Genomic DNA, 7,118 nt, shown 5'->3' with positions numbered 1-7,118 from the left:
TAAGAAGGACATTGGCACTGTGTATGTTCACTATTTACAAATCTTTAGTTTAAAAATAAATAATAATATCAGAAAGGCAAGCATCTAAGATGAGGAGTTCAGCTCTATTACGTTGTGCAGTCCAAACAACCCCCCCAAAAAAACCCAATATGAGATTTCCTTAAAGTATTGCTGAACAACTAACTTATTGCTAGCTTTATTGACATAATTATTGGTCCCCTTTTTCTGTATTGAGCAGATTTTGGTTAATTTAGTTGTTTATACAAAAATATAAAATACATAGACTAATGCATCAGGTACACAAATTCTGCTCTAGGTAAAACGGTCTGATTGCAGCTGTAAAAAGCGTGATATAGTATCAACAGGTGAAAGCAACTTTTCATCTAGCATTCTATTTGAAATGTCTGCATTTTCCAAGTAAATAACCAACATACAAAAGTGGGGACCAGTGCTGTTATGCTTAGTGCTATAAAGAAAAAAAAAAAAACAATTTGAAAACCTTGGTTTATCACTCTGTTTCTAAATGCATACTTTTAGAAAGGTTGATAGGAGGCTTATTGTGTTAAACACTTTCCCTTCAATCCCAGTAAATTGAGCATGTCTGGATATGATGGTCTTGGATAGATTATTCCATAGTTGGCTACAAACCATTCACAACTTTCAGGTTGCTCCAGGCATCCCGCATAGCCAGTTGCAGGTTCCCACAGTTGTTGCCGTGGAATGTTTTAATGCTGCAGTGTATCAGTATGTGGCGCACACACACCATTCTTCAATTTCCAGTGCTCCACAAACAGCTTGCAGGGCCAGCACGGCACTTTTTAAATGGCATGCAATCTTTTTTTCGCGTTAGCTATATTATATGGAAAGTAATGCATGGATTACTGTGGCAATGCATCAAGTGCTTGAGCATTAAGTAAGAAAGTATTTTATTAACTTTATTTAATGGCTGTTTGTGAACTGTATTACAGTATATGCCAAACCATATTGTTTCATCTAAAACAAGAAAGCAGTCTCTAAATGCATTGAACTGCAAGTTTTGTGAATCAGGCCCACTCTTGCTTCCTAAAATACAGATGTATGTTTACTGTTTAACCTATGGGTGGTGCTACAGACAATGTCTTGGCCCAGATTGTCTCCTGCTCCTGTTGATTCTTTAAGCTACTTGAATGGTCTACATTCTCTTTACTTATTCCCCTGGATACCTGGTAGGAAACTGTACCCCCCTGACATTTCATATACTCTCCTTAAGCGACTCTATAACAAATGTTGCTAAGCGAGGGACTGACAGCTGTTAAGAATCCAAAGTCTGAAGAGGCACTGAAGTGTGCTGTTTTCCCACACTAGTATTTTAAGAGGTTATAGATCATGTGTGGATAATAGGCAGAACATTAGGTCACTTGTCTCACTTATAACAATAATCCTTTTTGATATGGGTCAAGCCTGCAAAACATAAAATACAAAAAATAGTTCACCAATATCAGGGCTATTGATGGGAGTAATCCTTCTTTCACCCTCTCAACTAATGATTTTTTTTTAAACTACAGAGAACTCAAGTTAATAATGTATGCCACACATCTGCTCCAGGCTGTTTGTGAAATAAAGCATTGGGACTTCAATCCTGAGATTGCTGACATAAAGTTTGAGCAGCTCCCTGCTGGGGCACAGCTAGAAACCAAATTAAGAAAAGTAACACAATAAGTGCATGAGAATGGGCATTAAGAAAATGCTGTGAGTACATGTGTGTTTCCCTTCTGATTTCACAGGGTCACTGAACAGATTCAATTAACTAGATGTTTGTGGTTGTTTTGTTTTGTTTTATGATTTAAGAAAAAGAAAAAAAAAAATGTTTCCTTGAAGACAAACCAGGAATAATAAGTTATAGTAAACCCTATTTCAAATTTTTATAACAGAGTGCAATGCAGCACTCTAAAGATATACTATTTTGGATGTACAGACAGTGTTCCCTTATCACACGATTCAATGATTCACAGATACAGTTAATTTTACAGCTGACTGTAAGTTGTCATGTACTTTACAGTGGAAGGACACTTCTAGCATTCAGTACCCTAGTGTACCTAGCCAAATAAAAACAAATGACATGCAATGACATGGGTCATAAATATAACAAGTTATCCATCTTTTAAGTGCTCTCTTTAGGTTTGTCAGGACTGAAGCCAATTCATGTGTTGACATTGTTATTAATCACATATTATCCAGAAAAAAGGTTTAATGCTGAAAACTACCTGAAAAAGTAACACTATGAATGTCCTTGTATAACACTGTTTTGCAGAGACACAATTGATCATGTTGTCACTCTGAACTGGTCCTGCTTGAGATATGGTACGGCCCACTCTGTACTGAGGTAAGAAGATAGTAGCAGAGAAGATGAAACTATGCAGTGTTTTGGACTATTTGGTCCCTGAAAAAAAAAAAAAAAAATTAATGTAGACTTTAAATGAATTAAGTGTTCATTATCTAACTAACTCTATCAAAAGTTGGGAACAAAATTGTTGATACTGTCAGAAATATTAAGAAACAAAATCTTGACAAGTGTTTTGTGAACATAAAACAGGCTGTTAAATCAATACAAGGAAGTGGAGGCGTTGGAAAATGTTAACGATATTATTACTGATGAAATACTTTTAACAGTGTGTCAGCTATGTATAGACTTTCCTGCTTGTTTCATTTGTTATATTACATGCTGAGATACTGGAATCATTTTCTTATGGTGGGAAACATAACGTGAAGTAACAGACTCCCACAGACTCCCATTGACCCTGCCTGGAGAGATTTTCTTTATATGAGTTAAAAGGTCAGACATCAAATTGAAAGCCTGTGTTATTTTTGTTTCATTCCAGAAAGTTATTGCACTGGCAAATGCACCTGCAGCATGATAATTATCGCTAAATATTAAATTGGAGTCTTATTTAATAACGCTCTCAAAAGACATCTTCAATGCATTCAATGTGTTGCTTTATAATTATAATGTGGGTGCGGGGGTTTTAGTAAAGCTGTGAAATATGTAAATGTATGTGACGGCTGTAAAGTGTTGTTTCTTGCATAAAATGGTTGTGAGGAATATAAAAGGTTTATCTTCAGGTACTGTGGCTTGCCAGGAGATTTTATTTGAATCAGGTCTAGGGCTCCCTTGGAAGCCTAGGATCCAGGAAAGCCTACATCTTAGAATGTAAAACAGTTTAAAACATGGAAGAGCTAACACAATACTACCTGTAAACCTTACCTAATATAATTACATTACTGTCACTGTAGGGCTCGTATTTCCCTAATTACGGGAAATTTAAATTTATATAGTTTATTTATTTATTTATTTTCTTTCTCAACAGTTAGTGAAGCAAAATTGTCTGACCACTTGTGACCTGGATGGCTTTCTCCCAGTTTCTTACTCTACTCACAACTCCTATTCTGCCTCTGAACACACTAACCTTGATCAGCCACAGCTGCAGGTTTTTTATACATGCGGCCATCTCCAAATTGGTAATAAATAAATCAATCTGGAGACACATTCTGCACAAGTTTAGCATGGATGGAGAATTTAAACCCCATCCATGCTGTCAAACAACAATAACAAAACATTGTGTTTTTACACACTTAAACAAAACATTCAAATAACAATGTTACAGAATAAAACAATACTCACAGGGGTGGGGTATACCCTGTCACACCACCTTTCTTCATATTTCTGTCTTTTGCCGCTTTGAATTTGTATCACAGTCAAATGATAGAACATAGAGTCATTGAAAACATTGGAGTTATAGGAAAAAAAATTAAGTGATGACTGAAAATGAGAGCCAACATCAGGTTTCAGGGACTTAGAGATGTTGTAAAATATGTGTGGGGACCACCAGTTGCATATTTCTCTTAATATATTAATATTTGCCTCTTCTACTCAAGAATAATCAGAAACAAATACATAGGCAGACAGTAACACCGAGAAGCCTCTGTGATTTAAGCTCTCTTCAGAAGAGAGCCTAAATCAAGACAGTTTTGCTTAAAAAACTGCAAGTAAAAAAAAAAAAAAAAAAAAAAACATTAAAAAATAAAAATTTAATTTACCATAATACAGGATGTGTATGAGACATGCAAAATAATGGTTATTTGTTAGGATTTGTTACACTGAATAGGTCATCAGTATCAGATTACTGACAAACACCAGGCAAACTTCTGTGTTTTAGGAAAGGCCCATCACCACAAAAATTGTGGGCTTGCTTTTAGCTCTGTATCGATGACTTCAGCTTGTAACAACTTTAAGGGGAAGACAGGCACTTCCTCTTGTGTCTCAACCCACAAACCTTTGAAAACTGCTTAAAAGGGTATATCTGGCGTATTTGTTGGACAATCTATGGGGGAACAGAAATAAAATGCCAAAGTGATTGATTATGGTAAAATAAACAAATTCTGCATCTCAAATGTTTCACACAACCCACATAAAAAAAACTAAAAAAACAAATCTTGAAGCAGAAATCACACAAGTGATTGATTCCTAAAATCTGGTGAGAGTACCATTTCTGTTTCCAACTCCAGAAGATTTTGCTTTCTAAGGTGATCACAATAAAGACCCTAAAAACTCTGTAGTTCTTTCAGAAACTGAAGAAAACAAAAAACAAAAACAGAACAAAAATAATTTAACAGAGCATACATCTTGGATCCAAACCAAAAACTGCAATTGATAGTTTAAATACAAAATATGCATTTGTTATGCCTGTTTTGAACTTGGCACCCTAATATTTTTGTAGGTAAAGGTAAATCATGAATCCATATTTTTTTTTTTTTAAATTTTTTATAACTAATAAACAGATTGGCAGATTGGATTTAGAACATTTCAAAATGCATGTGTACAGTTCTCAGAACACCTAGGTAGTTTTATATACAGAAACAGCATAACTGCAAAAATAATTTCAACATAGCTTAACTGTAAAACTTTGAATAAAAAATATATTATGAAATATTTCTGTATGGTTTAAAGGTCTCTTTGGGTTGTATGAAAACTTGAAAAAATACTGTTTGATTTTTCATGAGTACGATATAGTTGTCCAGCGTGCAGAGGTCAATGCTAGTTTTTTTTTGTATATATATTAAATCACATTAATTATTCCTCTGACTTGTATACACAATCAAATGTCTGGTGGCTTTTTCATCTGTCAGTGGCCCATAGAAGACTTAAAAGAAATTGAGTGTAACTCTGACCAACAGACCCTAGAATACAGAGCTCTCAGACATCATTCATTATGGAATTCCTAACCACTTAAGGTGACAAAAGAAGCTGCCACTGTGGCATGTGAGAGTCTATTTAGCAGATTAGTACAAATGACTGAGACAGGCATTTTAATGATGGCAGATTCTGCGAAGGGAAACAGAGAAGGGTGAGACAGAGCAAGAGAGGGAAAGGGAGAGAATCTGATAGTCTTTTTGTCATTTCTTTAAAGCTGCTATATGGTTATAATGGTACCACAACAGACTCCCACCTTAATGTATTGTCATGTTACAATCTAAATAGCAGCAAAATCTATTAATTACTCTACTATTATCAGCCTTAGCTAACAACAGCGATAACAACTAAAGAAAAAATGCTGTTGTTAAAAACAATACATTAAAACAAAAACAAAAGTTACCAAAGACAGGAGGTCATTGTGGATGAGGACATAACTTTGTTAAAATGCTAAAACCAGGAAAAGGTATTTTCCTAAAATAATCACAATTTCTTTTTACTGCATTCAATAAGCTGCTATATGTGAAGGCAACAGGTGTTTCTACCAGGGGAAAAAATCTAATTATTTGGAGTGGTTTTCCATCAGGATTCATTTGTAGCCAATTGCTGTACATGTTTTCACAAACATTGAGCTCCAAGTGTAACTTATGGGACCTTGCAGTAAATTCTGTATTGTGCATTGACGTCAAATTACGAGATTATACTAATAAAAATATTGATTCAGGTTTCTGAATAGCAAGCAACTCATACTATACTACACACGACCTTCAGCGATTTTGTTTTTAAATCATGCATTATCAATTTAATAGCATAGAAAATCCCAGTTAGCCTTATACCAGACATTGTTTTTCATATAAAATGCTGCAAGAAAGCAATTAATAAACCTGGTTCTTACATGTAGGGTTTTTTTTTTTTTAATACTTTTCTCATATCTACAAAATACAGTCTCAGCAAGAAAAAAATAAACAAAAACTTATATTAAGGGATTTCAATGCATGCTCATATTTGCAAAACAATTATAATTCTAAACAAACCATTATAATTTGGAGGCTGTGTGGTACAATGGTTAAAGAAACCCATTTGTAATCAAGAGGTCCCTGATTCAAATCCCAGCTCAGCCACTGTCTCACTGTGTGACCCCGAGCAAGTCACTAATCCTCCTTGTGCTTCGTCTTTCAGATGAGACATTGTTGTAAGTGACTCTGCTGCTGATCCATAGTTCACACACCCTAGTCTTGTATCTTGTAAAGTGCTTTGTGATGGTGGTCCACTATAAAAGGTGCTATATAAAAATAAAAGTTAATATTATTAAACAAAGTTCAAAATTATAAATTACTTTCAGTTACCATAGCCTTTCTGAATTGTTGATATGCAGAATATTTAAAACATTAAAAACAAAACAAAAAAAAAAACGAGAAGCAGTTTGTCTTTCTGGTGCATTACTACATTTAAAAATGACTGCAGATGATAATGTAACCAATTTATATACATCATAAATTATTCTGTAGTGTGTTGTTTTTGACACTGCATGAGGGCAGTAAATTAATTTGCATTTTATACCTGATGCAAAATCACACAAACTAAGATTTGGTGCAATGAATAAAGTTGCCAATATCTGGGGACTGCACACATCGATATAAATTTAGCTATTCCAATACATAATTCGAAAAACTGGAGTCTTTGAATTGCATCTATCTGCTCTATTTGTATTTGTAGTTAATAGCTTCTCAAAACATCCCTAACATTTAACAGAGGCAGCGTTTACATGCACAAGTCATGACAGTTTTCCTCACAACATGTTTGCTGTAATTTTCAGGAAATATGTTGCTATGCAGCTCCAATTAGGAGAAAAAATCAGCCATAACAATGCAGATTACTCAATTCATAGTCA

The sequence above is a fragment of the Polyodon spathula genome, chromosome 5 (genome assembly GCF_017654505.1).
Source record: "Polyodon spathula isolate WHYD16114869_AA chromosome 5, ASM1765450v1, whole genome shotgun sequence".
Lineage (NCBI taxonomy): Eukaryota > Metazoa > Chordata > Actinopteri > Acipenseriformes > Polyodontidae > Polyodon > Polyodon spathula.
This window is presented reverse-complemented; position numbering follows the sequence as displayed.